Genomic DNA, 18,385 nt, shown 5'->3' on the forward strand with positions numbered 1-18,385 from the left:
AGGACTTGATCCAACACCATGTTCCAGAGAAGGCTTCCTACAGATACCATTGCTATTATCACTATAAATGAGGTGTGTCAGAAGAAGATGATGATGCTGTCTACTTTGCCTGGGTAAGGCTAGTCACTCCTGTGGTGAGGGGCTGGGATCTGCATCCACACTCATAAGTGCTTCCATTTTAAGTTATATACTATTAAACCACACCTATTATGAAAAATCAAGCATTCAGGACTTTTTAAGCTGGACAAAGAAGCATGATTTCCTGGTGGCCAAAGAAAATAAGATTGTAAAAGTCACTCTGAAGATGACTGAAGTTTCTAAACTTGAGTTAACCAGGAAGGTTCCACTGATTGAAGTACTGCAGGGAACAGAGGCAATGTGAAGTCTGGCTGTTGGATGAAGAAAAGTGACTTACTCTATGCTGCTGCTTCAGACTGTAGAGAAAGTGTGTTGAATTCCTTTGTACAAGATTGTCTATGGAAGGAGGAAAATGGTATTTGTATGTGTCAATAGACAAGAACTGTCACACAAAAAACATTGTTCTTTACACTGCTCAGGTCTAATTGTAACGGAGGAATATGTTTTTCTAAGAAGAATCCCTGAAACCAATAGGGTAAGAGAAAAACAGAACAAAACAAAAACTAAAATAATCAACTCAGAGTTTTGTCTGTGTTAAACTTGGTGATTTTCTTAGATATTTCAAACATTTTTTGAAACTACTGGAGTCTCTAAATTGTATATACAGCATAAAATTTTGCATAACAAGAAGGAAGAACTAAATACTGAAAAGTATTATTAGCACACATATGGAAAACAAAGACAAATGAAACACAATTATAGACCATAGAATGTAGATCCACACATATTACTTGTCTATACATATAAAGTTACATTTATACCCCTAACTCATATCTAAACCCCAGACCAAAGTGATAATAGAACTTGGAATTCTTGTTGTCTGAAGCACCTGCAGGATAGCTACATGAAGGCATCAAATAATCCTAGAAATCCACTGAAGTTGTGAGAGAAATTATTTAATCTCCATCAACATGTCAGTCAGTGACCTGTGGGGGGGAAAAAAAAAAAAAAAAAAAAAAAAAAAGAGAGAGAAAAAGAGAGAGAAAAAGAGAGAGAAAAAGAAAAAGAAAAAGAAAAAGAAAAAGAAAAAGAAAAAGAAAAAGAAAAAGAAAAAGAAAAAGAAAAAGAAAAAGAAAAAGAAAAAGAAAAAGAAAAAGAAAAAGAAAAAGAAAAAGAAAAAGAAAAACAGTTAATGTTTAGGCAAAAGGAAAGGGAATGAAAAATAGAAGAATTAAAGTGTCACTCTTCCATGCTACAGGGACCAGGCAATTCTTTTTATTCTCAGAAAAAGAGGGGTTCAAAGGTCAGCTGGTATTAAATTTGCAAATTAATGATCTTACTGCTTATTCCAAGGGGTCTGATGACTGGGCAAGGAGCCAGGGCATCTTAGTCCATGAAATATCTCAATTAGCTACAGTCTCCTTGCCAAGTTCCTCAGATGCATAATATGGTTCCCTCTAATTTCTTAATCTCATTCTGACAAATACCCTTGGGAATTCAACAAATGGGACTAGACAGAGGCAACTGGAGACAAGCAATGATGGAAGAAAGTTTTTCTTTTCTGAGGAGGAAAAAATGTTTCTTTTCTACTTGGAAGTGGAAATTTTAAGTGAAGTGCTGATTACAAGCATAGAATTCAAATTCAGACAACTTTTAAAAGACTCTAAATTTTGTTTCAGTATAGGTCCCAAATCCACAAACCTTTGAATCTGTTTGATGCTTCTAACTGCAACTGTAACTACGCAGCTTGACTGTTCAGTCCTGGTTCTGATTGCTAAAAGTTCTTGTTTCATTACACATACCAAGCCAACATTAATTTCATTCTTTTTTATTATATATCACACAGCAGCTACTAAACTTACGCTTTCTTTCTTACTCATCTTCTCTCTCTCTCTCCAGTTTCGACACAGCTATCTCTCTGGATACGTCTTCATTAAACATTTTGGATTTACTAAGAGCATGATTTGTGTGGGAAAAATAATAAATTAAAATCTAGTTCTAATGAACTGATGTCCTAGATACACACATTCTCATTTATTGTACGATTTAACTTTGTAGTATGGACATTTACAGAAGTGACTGCTAATGGGTATAGCTTCAACATTGTATTGTTAAGTGGAAATGCTTTTTCTTTTTCCTTTTTTTTTTTTTTTTTTACATCTAACTACTCATGGAAATTGTTAGGATCTTGTTTTTTCTTTCTACCCTCTTAAGACACCCACACTGGGCCATTCCATCTTTGCAGTTAACAGGGTTTTACTCATTTTAAACACTATATTGTACTAGAAATCTATAGTTTTTGCAGTAACTGAAACATAAATTATGATCTTGATCCAAAGGGCATACACATATCACATATCTTGAGCCTGACTTGAAGATGATGGTGACAGCAAAATTGTTGGCCATCACTGCATTCACTGTCAAGGATGTTAAAGGCTAAGTAGCAATACAAGGTTGGGTAAGATCTCAATATGTCACTGGATTCATTCAACAGCAGAATGACACAGAGAGACCATCACCATCAATGTTCAGTGTTTGTTTTCTGATCTGCCTTTCAGAAAACATTAATAACCTTTTTAGCTGTCTTGTTCCAGTGTTTGGTTCTATGTATAGTTAAAGAAGCTTGTTTAATATTTCATTCAAATCTTGCTCAATAAAGTTAAGCTGATTATTATTTCCATTTTTCTGGGGAATATGAAACCAACTGTCCCTGGCCATGGCAGGAGGGTTTGAATTAGATAATCCTTAACGTCCCTTCCAACTCAAGTCATTCTATGATTCTGTGATCATCAGCCTGATTATAGCGACATTTGAATCCCTTACAATTTATTTATAGTTGAAAGTATGGGGAAAAATATTTGTGTTTGGATGAGAGATACAACATGAAGTATTTTGTTTTGGTTTAGGTTCTGTAAAATTATATAACCTTTGAAGACATATTTACATCAAATTTTTGAAATGTGAATGTGATTTCAGAAAAATGTTAAATGCAACTGTTTCAGCATTTCCTAAACAGAATATTTAGTCTAGAAAGTGCTGAAACAAAATGCTTCAGCATTTTCCCCATTGTCAGATTTCTTACTTCTTCAGATTGGTCACTCCCTTTAAAAGAAGGAAATTAAACTGATTTGCCATGATATGTTCTTGACAGATTTATTCATGTTCTTTCCTCTCATCTCATTGTCCATTAAACACTTATAAATTGATGATTTAATTACGTTTCATTATCTTTCTAGCTACTACCATTAGGTTGACTGTGCTGCAATTCTCAGGTCTTTTTTCTTCTTTTTATTTATTTGTTTATTTATTTTTTTGTCTAACAGACCTAAACTTGCCTTTCTTCATTCTTCTTGACTGTTAACTGAATTTAAATTCTATTCACAGACCTTACTGAAGCATTTCAAATCATTTTAACTCAATATTGGTAATCTGATTTCTTGCATACTGGATATTCAGTCCTGTGTGTTGAGAAAGTGGCTAGTTTGGTGGTTAGGGAAAGGTGAAAAAAGAGGTGTTTTTGGTGTAGATTTGCTTATTTGTTTGTCAGGAACCATTGGACCAATGCTATTTTTTTGTTTGGTTTGTTCATTTTGAAAATGAAGGCCAAGTATCTTGGAGGCTACCTATAGATTATCCTTAATACCAGCCCCTCTGTTTGCATGGCCTCACTTGCATTTTCTTTGTTCTTTTTATTGACATTATTTTTAATTATATATATTATATATTTTTTTGTTGGTGTTCTATACAATAACTAATTATTTTAGTTGCTGCATTTACTCCATGTTAAGTCTTCCCTTTTTCCCGAATGCTCATTTCATTTTTCTATTCCTAATGCTGGTATTATTTTGAGTGGGTTGCCAGGTTGGAGAGCCTTCTCTTAAAAGATTTTTCTCAATTTGGTGACAAATTACAGATTTTTGTGTGTGTGTCTTTATGTCTTATTTAAAGGACTCTCTGTTGGGTTTGTCCTTTGCATTTAAATCCCTAAATTATCCTGTCTCTTAACTATACCCTTACTTTTTTAAAATGTATACCCTTTGAAGTAATAATAAAAACATTCTTTATCATAAACCTACTTCTGTTTATCCATTCATTCCATTTAAATGCACTAATCTTTTTATCTGAGGATATTTCTTATGAGATTCTATCCTATAACATCCTTGCCACTTGATTAACTCTAGAGCAATATATTCCTGTGATTACTCCTTGACTTTTTCCCTTGGCCCATACATAGGGATTAAAGTTCCCTATAAGAATAAAAGCATATTCATTAAAAAATACTTTTATCTATAATCAGCACATTCTAAAGAATGGTATAGTAGGACTACTTCGTTCCCCATAAGCTTCTCCTTGAAATCACTAGAGCTACTCTGAAGTTAAACATGCAGTAGGAGAACAGAGCCCTACAGAATATCCCTACTGAAAGACCTTTGGATTTAGCAGGAGTACACCTTTCACATGGCTTAGTACTCACCTACTGGTACATAATTGTAGGGAAAACCTTTTGAAGTTGACCTTAATGAACTCTGTGACATTGCTATCAAAATCTGCATTCTGTTTCTGTCTAGACCTTCAATTTCTTTTCCTAAAGTAATGCAAGGCTCTTTAGAGGTAGATTTTGGGTTTGGTGTGACTGGTATTTGCAATAAAGTGGAAGTGTGATAGGAACTGCAATTCCTTTTGAATGTTAGCTTCTGCTTAGAGCTCATTTACAGTGTTGAAAAACATTATTGCTTTTCAAGTAGGTTCATCTGTAGACCAAAGATGTTATTATTATAAACAGTATTGCTTGTTACCAAGTAGAGTTAAGAAAACATACACAGTTCATAAAGGAGTCCATACTAGGTAAATCTGTAAGAGATGAGCAGTGTCTTGACTTGTTTCAGCTTCAGAGTGATTTTGTTCACTGTTTTAAGTGGGCTTTCATAAGCATGTGTAGTGGACTCATGAGTTCATTTAGTCCCAAAGTGTACAGAGAGATGAAAAAAGCCAGACTGCTTTGTAATATAAAATGCACGGTACTGTTCCTAGCCAGCATGCATTATAGGACCTTTAAAAATATTTGCTATTGTTTTATGTCTTTCATTTCCCACACTATGCCATCAATTAACTCTATGCAAGTAAAATTACGCCAGTGCTGAAGTAGTAGGGACTATATTTGCAGCCAAGTCTGTTCTTGGCCTTTGATGGTACATGTGTACAAAACTATTCCTTCATGTACATATGGCTACAGATTTGACTGAGTTTAACACCTGCACAAACATGTGGTATTATGTGTGTGTAGATTATCTTTTGAATGCCTGAATGCCAGTTCTGCCACTTGTGTACTGGTAGTGTTAAGTAGCAGGTCATGCATTAATGCAAATGTTTGCACTGCTGGATGTGAGTAGGTATATTTTTTAGTGTAAGTTTGCAAGTGCTTTAAAGAATGGGCAGGTTGAAAATCAGGTCCAAGGGGCTTTTTTGACAAAGATTGTATTCATATGGACATCTTAACTCACCATGGAACTGATTCAACACACTCTGATTCATTGTATATCTACACCTAAAATTATCTCACCTGTGTAAAATTTGAGTTCCAGGAACTCACAGTCTAGGAGGGGTAGGAGTGGGTGGAAACAGATTCCCGTGTCTACCCCCAAATACCTTCTGCATGCAAGATTCATGCTGCAAACCATGTGAAGGAAAAACAAACAAACATATTTTTTTCTTCAGTGCTTTACTTGCCTCATTGTCTTTCATAAATTGCCAGGTTTGCTTCCAGGAAGTTTCCAGGGTTTAACATTATCTCCCTTTAACTCATACTTCAGTGTTTTGTGATTTTCTCTCCTTATTTAATTGCTTATAACCATTTTAGCAATATAACTAAAAAATAATTTAAAAAAAATAAAAATAAAAAGAGAGAGAGAGAGAAAATGTTAGAAAATATTTTCAAAATACGTTTAAAAAAAGCACCAGTAAATTAAAGGTGGCTACTGGACTGAGTTTTATTTCAAAAGTGTACTTAATAATATGGATTAAGCTTGCAGTAACTTGTGATTTCAGCAGAGTGAAATAAGTTTGAAATAAGTGTTGATTGGATGTGTAGGATGTGGGACACACTGCACTGTATTTTCTGATTCAGCGTGCAGCACTTGGTGAAGGTTAAAAGAAGAAACTCTATTACAAAGACTAAGTGAACTATAAATTGAAATATCATGATTCCCTTACCGATGAGGAAATTAAGGAAAGATAGACTTTTACAGAATCATACCCTGCTTAATAGTATCAAGCTTAGGAGTTGTATGTCACATCCTTGTAGACACTGGCAGTGACAGTACTAATGAAAGTTTCTGTGTTTGGAAAACAATCTAGAATCAAAGTTACTGGATGGAAAACACAATAGTAAGTAGTAGTATGTAAGCAGTACAAGCAGAAGTAGGTCTCAATTACATCACTTATCTTAAACCTAATCATGCTTCTGAAAATGCCCAAATCCCAAATACATTTTGAGCCTACTTGGAAGTCATCTGCTACTATGATATTGTGAATCTGCACTGCTACATTACCTCGCTTGTACTGCCCGCTCTTTACAGACCTGTTCTGACTGGGATGACTGTGATCCCATCACTTCCTATGGCAATAATGGCCAATTCTTACTTGCTAATCCTTGCTCAATGTTGATAGGGTAGCTAAGGTCCCTTTTTTTCAACTATATGTAGTCATTTAAATAACACCCTTTTCTAATGCTTTATTTTTATTATTTTTTTTTTTTTTGACGGCACTCTACATTTTCTGTATCAATTCCTATCTTCCCTGTTTTCCCCGTTGAAGGACTACTATGCAATTAAATATATCCTGAGATATTAGGTAAGCCCAGCCTACAGCTGTGCAGGGGAAAGCAAATGTCTTTCATGGAGTATGGGAGTAAACAGCTCTCTGAAGGGATGAGAGGGATTATTGTACAGAGTGATAGAAGACAGCTACATACAATGCGACTCCCAGCAACTTTGTTGGTTTAAAAGTGTTTTTTTTTTTTCTTAAAAATAATTTTGGAAAGCATATCTTTTGATTTAAATTATTTTCTGTGTGATTTCTCACATGTAAATAATTCATCAGACTACAATTATTCACTGAAATACCAATATATCCCAAATCTTACAATTTCTCTGTGTTGCTAAAGGAAAATATTTTAATGAAAACTCTTAACTCAGGATCATAATCACAGTTTTTGTGGCTTAACATACAAGTAAATTAAGCTGGTATAATAATTTGCACCAGACACAGAACTAAAGGTCGATAAACGATGAACTCAAAAGTGATCTACTTACCACAGTTAGTATTAAGCCAATAGGAGAGGAAATATGTTTACGTACATTTCTAAAAAGAAGTGAAACACCTTTCTGACTGAGTGATAGTCAAGTACACACAATTTGGTCATAAGTTTTCTGAATTTGTATCTAAGTGAATTTTCAGCAAATGAATTTTACACTTCTAATGCTGAAGGCAATTTATCACACATACCTGAAGAGTATTGATTTTGTAAGACTTGCACCTTCCTGTTGAATTAACACTAAATCTGGCATTTATTGAACACAAAAGGCATCATATGATGCCAAGCATCATCCAATGCGGTGACATCAGAAGATGTGACAAACCCCATAACAATACCATCTCCATCCCTCCACCATATTTTTATGAGAAACTGTAATAGGCAATGGCAAAATGCTTTTTGTTTGAGCCAATTTTAACATTTAAACTTTAAATAACTAAGATAGCAGGAATTTTTTTTTGGTTTCAAACTCATCATCTCTTTAGTATTCCTTTGCTTCCTAATTTGTAAAAAGTGCAGCAGATGTGTTTCTACAAGACTATTTCTTCTTAGAACAAGTTAAGAACTCACTTCCAAAATTTACAATCTGCTTTCATTTCTTGTCTAGACATATTCCTAATCCAGAAAATAGAGAAGGATTTTATTTATTTATTTATTTATTTGTTTGTTTGTTTATTTTTGTAGTATGTCAATGTTTTGATTAATGGTGTATTAAATTAGAAAACAAAAATCCCACCAACTTCAGGCAAGCAAAATTGTATTCCACAATACAATCTGTTGTTCTTAAGGATTTTATCTCTCCTTGCAACAATATGGTATTCACATAAGATTCACATGCTGCTGTATGAGTCTGATCCTGTCAGAGATCTTTCCTAGTGAAGCTAATAAAAAGGGAGTGGCTGATATTTTTGTAAAAGTATACACAAAAAGGCTGCTGCCTCAAAGTTGTTAACAGTCTCCCTTGCATGGAAGAAAAATTTTACGGAAGAAAATTTGATATCCAGACTTCTGATATTTTTTTTTCCCCATTTGCAGTGCCTCTCATGTAATTTCTAGTGTCTTTCCTTGCATATATAAGGAGTTTGGGCTGTTTTCCTAGACATTGTGTTTTTCTTCAACTGATACTTGAAACACCAAACAAGAAAAATGCAGTGAGACATGATGAGAAAATCTCCAAAGACTTAGAACATGGGTTCCAAAAGCATGGTCCAGATGTAAATTGTCACAGACATATAGACCTTAATGGAATTAGGCTGATACATGCCAGCTGAAAGTCTAACCCAGAACATTCATAGGAATACTCAAATGTGTGAAACTAGGCTTCCAATCTAGCATAAATTAACTTTCTTGGACAAACCAGATCATATTCATTTGGAAAAGAACCCCCATTAGCTGGCATTCATTGTAAAAGCATTTTAAAATACCTTTTATAGGGCCTGATTCAAACCCAATGAAGTCAGTGGAACAGCTCCCCTTAATGGGTTTGGAATCAGGCACATCAAGAAAACTGTTTCACCATATGTTTCAGTGACATTTAAGCTCACTCATCCTGTTTGAAGAATTCTTTATTCAGCTACTCACAGCTTGATATTCTCAGCTCTTTGGACATTTTTGGTTAATTCTGCTCTTGTTTGGGGGAAGCTGGAATGGGAAGAATTTAGTGAACTTTTGAGGCTAGGAAAAATAGTAAGCATTCTGGCATTGGATTTAATTATGAAGGAATGATATTTTTAAAGCTAATATAATTATGATTGATGAAACTGATAAAGAAATAGACTATTATGGATATAGCACAGATATAGAGAAAAAAATATATTTCTTTTAGTTCTAAATTTATTTCATTTTGAAATGATAAACAAAATAGAACCCTGACATGGCATTTTGTAAGATCATGTATTCTTTCCGGTCTTTGTCTTAGCTGTATTGCTGACAAATTATGGGATAATTGTCCTTCAATATTATAATAATACACCATTAGAAATATGGTTGCCATTATTATTAATACTCTTATTGTAAGAGCGATGGCCATTTGAGGGATTATTCTGAGAAGATCAGTTTGATATTGTGGAGAAACAGACGTTCACATATGGAGTTTCTAAGCATCAGCCCATTTTTAACAGCTTAAAATCTCCTGTGAACTGATGAACCTCTAAACAGAAAAACTGGTTATTACTAGAAAGAGCAAATATGAGAAGAAAATAAGAAAAACATGTGTATACAAAATTCATGTCTGGAATTGTTTTTCTGTATTACAAAGCATTAACTAGTCTAAAACTAGAAATAAAGACAAGCTGAAAAAGTCCTAATGGTGTGGCTTCTTTTGAACTGCAAATTGATATAAACATTTTATGGGGAAAAAATATATGAGGTAAGCCATCTACCAGTATGAAACAGTGAATGTATGCTTCAAGTGATATATGAATCACCTTACATAGGTGATAACTTCCATATCCAGTAGAGTATTTAAAGTATTTAAAATGCAGTTGATTCATGTTAGTTTTTGCTGTCAGATCATTATAATTTCAAAGGCATGCTGATGGAGTTATGCACAAAGAATATCTAATTCTGAATGTGGAACAGGACCTGTTATAATAAGAATATTTACAGCCATAGACTTAAGCACTTCCTTAAAAAAAAAAAAAAAAAAAAAAAAAGACGACACTTTGTCACCCCCTAACGCTATAATAGCCAGTCAAACAGTAACAAAACAACAAAAAAATGTGGTTAAGGAAATGTTTGCACCTGTGGCTAGCCTCCTAGGGCTAAAAGTTTGAAGACAAAATTTAAAACAAAATTGTTTGTATTGTTTTGTCATTGTGTATACTACAGTGATTGTGACTGTACTACAGCATACAGTTCTGGATAATGGGACTTTCTTCAGTTTATTTTGTCTGTCAAGGAACTTTATGATTCTTCACAAAAATACTTAAACAACTTACCAAATTTCCATGGATGGAAGTATTTACACCAAAACATTTTTTTTTTTTTTTAATTTTGTTACTGTAAAAATGCTAACCAGCAAGTATCAGGATTTCTAAAGCACCTGTGTACCTAATCTACATTTACAATCTCTTAGATACCTTATTCCTCCTAGCTAGTGTGCTAGCTGCATTAGAACACCATTCCAGGGGCAGCTGCGTCCCTTGGGAAACTCAACATTTTTTGGCCACACCAGATTTGTGAAAACCCTATAAAATATTTCAGGAAAACCAAACAGTCTAGGCCTTTGCTAACCTAACTCACTTGGTTAAAGTGGATTAGGAAGCCAACTGCATGTGAAAATGAGCAGTTGACAACTTCCAGCAGAGAGCACTAGAGATGGTACCTGGCTTAGCTGATATGCCAAAACCAAAAAAGGTATAGCCTAACAAATGAACTCAAAGCTGTCCTTCCAACACAGATGAAACTCAATGAGCAGTTATGTATAGTGGGAAAGCACATAATTAAAGAGAGAAGTTGGTAGATATTAGTCTATTGTCCTGCTCTGTTTTATGTTGCAGTTAGAAGTCAACTTGATATGATACAGCCCAGCACATATGGAAAGAAATGTGACATGCAATAAACAAAGTATTTTAAATGAAACTTTTTATATCCCTTAAGAAATACAAGAAACAATCACATGCTGCTAGTTAGCTTGTAAAAGTAGACACAATGGCTTGTTTTGTAGGAAATTTCAGTTCATGCCCGTAAATTATGTAATAACGTAAGCTGTTCTGATTCTAGTTTGTGGGAAAATGTTTAATTGCTTATTTATTTGATTTGTTGTACTAAAACATATTCTTATAACTTGAATCCTTACATCTCATGTCTGCAGAGTGAAGATATATTTCTTAAAGGCATTTTTCAGAATGACTTGGTATCAATCCAGTGCTCTGATGTCACTGGAACAGAAACAGAACTCTGTTTGGATTTATTAGTAGGGGGAAAGGCTCTTTTTATTTTTCTCTGTTTTATTGCATCTTCCTTGACATTAAACTCCAGTACTCAGTACAGTCTATGCCAGATGTAAAAGCTTTCTTTAAAATGGCATTGCAATTACTGACACGTAATGTCACATAAATCATTGTAAACTATTAGATAAAATACACTGATAAAAATAGGCCCATTAAATACTTGTTCCTCGATTTGGTTTCTTCATTTAAACAACCACATTAAAATTATGAAAGGTAATATAGTTATTATATATAGCATATGTTTGCATAAAATATAAACTTAACTCTCTTTATTACTGGTTGTCAAATAAATTTTCTGATAAAGACAGACTTTTAGCAGCTTCTGTAGGATTTTTTTCAAGATTACAAGCTTTCTCTCCAGTATGGTTGCTAGATAAAGGACAGATGGCACAGACCTCTTCTCAAAACAAATTCTCCTTTCCCTAAGCATCTTATTTTTATCTGTAAGCTGTAAAACTCCAACACAAACATGTAGGCTACATCCCTGGGTTTGACACTTAACAATATGCATCATGTACCTCATTCTGTTGGCTAATGTTAACTTAAACTATTTCAGTCTCCATCATAATGTTGCTAGAGATTTTTGCACCTCTTGGAAAACATAGTCTTATTTCCTGTCTTCTGTACTTACATCTAAAATATTCTCTTAGTTTGCAAGCATTTTCACTCCATATAGTACGAGGCTAGTTGTACTAGTAACAAACTCAAAACCTTATATTCAAGTACATTATTATATACTTTTACATACTTGTTTCAGTTCTTGTGTTTGAGGTTAAAATCCTTTCATGCATGTTACAGAAACAAAACAAAACTCTTTTAAGTAGGCCTCTCCAAAGCATAGCTTGTTTCTATTTGTAAATCTATAATTTCAAGAATCCTTAATACAAGTGACAAATATTTTTATATAGTTGACATCAGACATAAGATCACTTGGAATCACAGACATCAGAGAAAGAAATATACTTCAGACAGTCACAAATTTCCATAGGAACTTTTTGCTTAATTATAGATATTATTTTTTTTTCATTTTTAATATTTTCAAAAGTCTTTTTGAATAAGAATGAACATAATATGCATATATCTTTGGATAAATATCTATCATAGGTTCTTTTAACATCTTAATGCTTCTGCACAGCCAGGAATCAGGAGAAGGTAAATATAGACTTTTTCTTTTTTTTTTTTTTTTTTTTTATTTTTAAACAGGAAGTAAATCATCACAACAACAAAAAAATCATCACAATGATAAATATTTCTTACTTTTTTTTTGAAATTTTGGATTATTTTTTTCTTTACTTTTTTTTGGGGGGGGGGGGAACTGCTAACAAACCACACAGTGTAGCTTCTCCACCATGCTTAATTACATTAGTAGATCTCATTTTGAGTAATATGTCATACTCAGGGCACTGTACATCTCTGTAGTTCACTAAAAACAACAGCTAAGAACATAATTTTTAGTTTAGTTTTTTAGTTTAACTGTGCTCAAAGAGTTTGCTCTGGAGCTATTTGAAGAATGTAGGGAGTTGTTCTGGTGAACTTTTTGCTACTGTTCAGACAGTAAGTTTGAGCACACGATAGACAGAACCCTCCTACAACTTCTGAGATGAAAGACATTGCAGGTAAATAGAGGACATTGAAGACTCTCAGGAGATGTGATAACCTTTAGTTTAATCAGATTAGGAATACCTGGGAACATCTATGAATCACACTTTTACATTAGTTTCCCAGATGCATATATATATATATATATATATATATATATATATTTATATATATAAAAAAAAGCATTACCATATAACAACATTTAGGATAAAAACAATGAATGCATTCCTAGTGCACTATAAAGTTAAAAAAAAAAAAAAACACACTATAAATCCTAGGGTTTCTCAGACAAAGTTTTTACAATACACTTGATGAAGGAATTTTCATTATAGGATAAACAAGGAAAGAGTAAACCTATCACATGAAAAAGAAGTTGGCTTGCTTAATATAGTATAACAAAGGATAAAAAGGGACATGACTGCTTTTCATAAAATATGAACAGCTCAATAGTAGAGATGGAGAAACAATGCTGGCACAGGAATAAATAGGAGAAAACTGACCATTAATAAATTTAAGCTGGAATTTAGATGTCTGTTTCTTGCATTCTCTGTAAAAGACCAAAAAAAAAATAAAAATGTATGAGCAGATACATAACTGGTTTTGAAGGAAAAAAAAAAAAAAAAGGTAAGTAATATAAATTTCAGATTTGCATCTTTATGTTCAGATTTGTATCTTTATGTTAGGGATGTTTGATTCAACATATTGAGTATTGGGAAAAATGGGCATTTCAATCAGGAAAACATATTTTAACTCCCTTTTCATTTGAAATGAAATTACTCCATACAAAAGTCATTGTTTCACATTCAAGTGTTTCATAGACACAATAGGTAATTGCATTTAGTTTTGTGGAAGACTTCACAGAGTTAGAATAAAATTATGTTACTGCAAAAATTTCCTGCCTAAAATGGTCAAAAAAACACCACTCTACCATTAGGCTTAATGAAGCTGAGCAATTCTAACCAGGAGAGAAGAGGATTTGGAGATGGATTTTTCATTTCAGTTCTTGTATTTGCCTTGGGCTGAATAAGCATGTGTGACTCATATTTTAAGAAAAAATAGGAGAGAGAAAGAGAGAGGAAGAGAGAGAGAAAAATTATTTCAGCTATCACTACATAATGAACTTACTGTGAAATAGTAGCTGTGACATTAGCCATTTTGCATTTGAAGTAGTTAGAGATCCTTCACAGATTCTAGAGGAAATATTATAGTGAGAAGCAGGCCAGCAAGTCAGAATGCCAGAAGTATGCAAGCAAGATGTTTTAAAAATAATTATAGAAAAATAGTATTTATTTATGTCCATTCCCCCATTCCCCTATGTTTTACCTCTACCACAAATAGGAGACAGAGAAATATAAGTTTCTTAGAGTTCCTGCACAATTAAATAATAAACAAACAAACAAACAAACAAACAAATAAATACATAAATAAATACATAAATAGAGTCTGGATCTTTTTATTTTTGAGAGCTGAGAACTTGGTATCAGAATTCCTAGGTTCTTCTTTACCACTTTGCCTGAAGTTTAATTATTCCCCATATTTTGTTTAGCTCTCTTTTGGATAGAACAGGGGAAAAAAATGAAAAGATTGAAGCATTTTAATAATGGAAATTCAGGTATTATGCTGCCCTTTCTCCCTGACAATATGTTGTCCAACAGGGACTACTTCAGAGTTTTCTGAAGAGGCTGAGGGTAAGAAGATGTGATGAGTGCTCACTCAACATTCTCAGACATTTTCTTTAAATATGACTGTGCTATCCCTTGGTAAGGGATAGGGGCAAGGGATAGGGGATAAGGTAAAGGGGCATGCTTTACATTTTAGAGAATCCTATAAATCTTGATTAACAAATATATTAATCTATTCACAATACTGTATGAAAATCATTTACATGTTGGCCCTAGAAAATGTTGTACATTTTCTGAGTTATTCATATCAACTGGGTATCAACGAGTACACCGCATGGATTTTCATGGTTTCTGTTGTATATTACTGTTCTTATTAAAAACAGCAAAATTAAGGCCTTGCGCTACTATATGTGAAAAGATTAACTCAATAAGTTGCTGAATATGAAACAAAAATGGAGGAAGATAAAAGAAAAATATAGTTTCTTCATCTGGCTAGAAGGAATAAGATGCTAAAGCACACACACTTGACAGCAAACACACTCAGGTGATAACGAAGATTTAATTAAGTCAGACAAATGCTTCCTACATCCTTTGGATTTATATGTCATGACTTCCCGTGTAACATTTGGAACAAGTGTGTACCCAGGGCAATTAAACTACTAGTTAAATCCTTTTATTTTTCTTTTGTTGCTGTTGTTTTGTTTTTGAAGTTTACTACAGGAGTATTGAAAACTGTCTATGCCTCTTAAAAATAAAAATAAAATAATAATTAAAAAAGAGAGAGAGAGAGAAAGAAAAAAAGGAGGGAATTCCAGTGATTTTCTGAAGTTTCTGAGTTTCTGTTGTCTTTTCAAGAAAGACTTGGGAAGCAGATGGTAGAAAGCACCAGTAAATTTCACCCTAACTACACTGCTTTTGCTTTGGTAGCCTGCTTTCTAGCACCAATGCTCCAGTATATTACATTTACTTAGCTGGAATTCCTGAAAATCTTTGTAGAATTTCAGACTAATAGAACCCATTTTGTGCTTTACCCTCCCTCTTCTTTCACCTTTCAGATGTAAAAATTTCCACTTGGGAAAATATATTCACTCCTGTGTTTGTTTTGGGAACTACTTAAAAGAGAAAAGAAATCTGAAGTAGTCAGTGAAACAAGAAAAGCATTTTTGGTGTACCAGCTCTCTGAGAAGATTGAGAATCTGATAATTTCAAAAGAAGCATTCCTTCAGAAAACAAAAGGAAACTTTATTTAAAATTCATTCTCTTAAAACAGTTATTTGTCACCCTCTTAAATGTGGTTAAAACATTTTCCAGAAGTGTTTAACAACAAACATTGCTTTTTTCTTAAACATCAAAAGTATGTACTCCTAGCATATTCTCTAAGGCCAATAAATACCAGCTGATCAGACTAGAATCCTTTTAGGAAGTTTAAAACAGCTGTGCTGCACAATGAAGTGAGAAAAGCCGTATGAATAGGCTTTGGCAAGCTTGCATTTGTTCTTAATGAAACAAAGTAAAGGTCTAAATTAGTTCAATGCTGGTAACCTGCAAACTGTAACTCCAGCTGTTAACTTCTATGAGTGAACAGCATGCAAGAATGATCCAGAAGACAAATGTTGCTATAAGAACAGGAAAAAAAAAAAAAAAAAAAGATGCCTTTATCAAAGTTAGTTGGAAAATATGAGTTCATATACCTTACAAACAAACAAACAGATTATATATATGTATCAATTGGATCCTTTTGAGTTAGATCCTTCTGAACCCTTTGCATACTCAGTAAACTGGAAAGAAATTCTTACTTGGCAGAAATAAAACTGTACTTACTTCATTTAATTTAACATGAAAGGAAAAAAAAAAAAGACTATTAATAGAACTTGAAGACATTATACAAGAATCATTTCATTCTGAACATTAGTTTTTTTTTAATCAACACTATGTATGGAATTTGATGTTTCTATAAACAGGTTGTAACCACCCAGTGTGCTATTGGGTTTAGCTTGATAAACAGCCAGGAAAATTGCTGAGCCACAAGAACAACCATGGCAAAAATATGAATACAGCATTTCAGAAGAAGAGAAATCAACCAACCTGTCCAGAGCACTTTATCTTCAATGTCCTCATTTCTTTGAAAGGCATATTCAGTAGACAATTTTATTCAATGTCTGTTTGTTTGTTTGTTTTTAACCGTGGCAATTGATTATCGTTTCTCACCTAAGAACAGCTTATAGATTCAGTAAAATGATGTACAACTGAATTGAATATTTGCTTTTGGCTAATTGGCACCTTCTTTTTACCTTCTTTTTTTTTAGAAAAAGAGGACATAACCTGATCTGATGTTCAGAGGAATGAAATCCTACCAGATTCTACTGTGTAAAAAAATACACAAGTGTTTATCATAATTCCAGCTCCATTCCTCGATGTTATTGAATAAAGTTCGAGTCATTTTTCACACAGCTAGTGTGTATAAGAAATGTTGGCCATAATAGCCAATCATCAAATTAATAGTTTTTGTTTGTTTGTTCATTTTTAATATTCCTATGTTAACTATCTGATTTTCTTAAGTCTAGGTTCCAAATGTAGATTGCACAGTCTTTCTGTCAAACAACATTTTAATTAACTTATTCACGATTTTATGCCAGCATGAAAGTGGCTTTCCATCTCAAAATACCACCAACTCAATGTTTATTTTGTGAAAGCAGTCAGATGAAGAACTTTAGTGGCCAGCACTTAAACATTATTATTTCATTGTCCTGGGGAACATATACAATGGATTCAGTTTCTCCAAATCTTGTATTGCACCATCTATACTCCCAGTGCAAAAGAACAGCTTAGGTCACTTGCATGTGAAAAAATTATGATTTCTTTTTATCTCTCTCTCTCTCTTTCTCTCAAATAAAAATAAATTTACAGAAAGTATCAGATGAAGTGATGCCAAGTGTTTCTTAACATTCAAGCAAGCCTGGACAGACTTCCATGTACATGTTTTGTGGCATTTTCTGATCTCCTCCCCGAAGCATTCCAACTCATATTGAGGCTTTTGGTGAAATGCCTATGGAAAACAATGGGATTTAGGATGATACTTCAATTTTTGTCCAGAACTATCCTGTAGAAACATCATAATAGGAATCAAGAAACATAATTTCTCAAAACTTAAACTCTATTCGCCCTTCTCTGCTCATGCTTGCTTATTAGTTATTTTAGGTACAGTGAGATTTATGATGATTAGAAGTTCTTAAATATTGCTTCCTCTTGCTTAGCCTACTACACCACCAGCACCACCACCAGCATCCTGGTGTAATTAAGGATTTAAGGACTGTCTCCCAATGAACTGGTTCAGCAGGACATGTGGTTGGAAGCCACTGGGAGAAGAATCAGAGGAGGCAAGGTAGAACATGTGAAGGTAGAAGTGATCCCAGAGATGGAACAGGGTGAAAAATAATAACCACAACACACAAATGTTAAGAGCAGAGAAAGCTTATGGTTACTTGGAGCCTTTTAAGAACTTAGTACTTCAAGTCTTGAACACAACAGAGTGTATCTGAGCTGGATAGTCCCCTCATCTAGAGCCCCTTATTTGCTCAAAAAAGGAGACATCTAGCCATAACTTTGTACTTTGTCCATGACCAGGTAACTCTTTTGAGTTATAATCCTTCATTTCACACCCAGGAACTGCAGCAACACTTTCCCAAGCTTCATATCTCACTCCTGTACTCCAGGGAAGAAAAAGACTCTCCCATACACTTTTGCCCATGTAAGAATGGCTATGGTCATAAGCTGATTTTTTCTTGTCAAAACAAGAGAATTAGGAAATTTCCTTTTAGAAA

Source organism: Netta rufina, assembly GCF_964035555.1.
Source record: "Netta rufina genome assembly, chromosome: 3".
Classification (NCBI taxonomy): domain Eukaryota; kingdom Metazoa; phylum Chordata; class Aves; order Anseriformes; family Anatidae; genus Netta; species Netta rufina.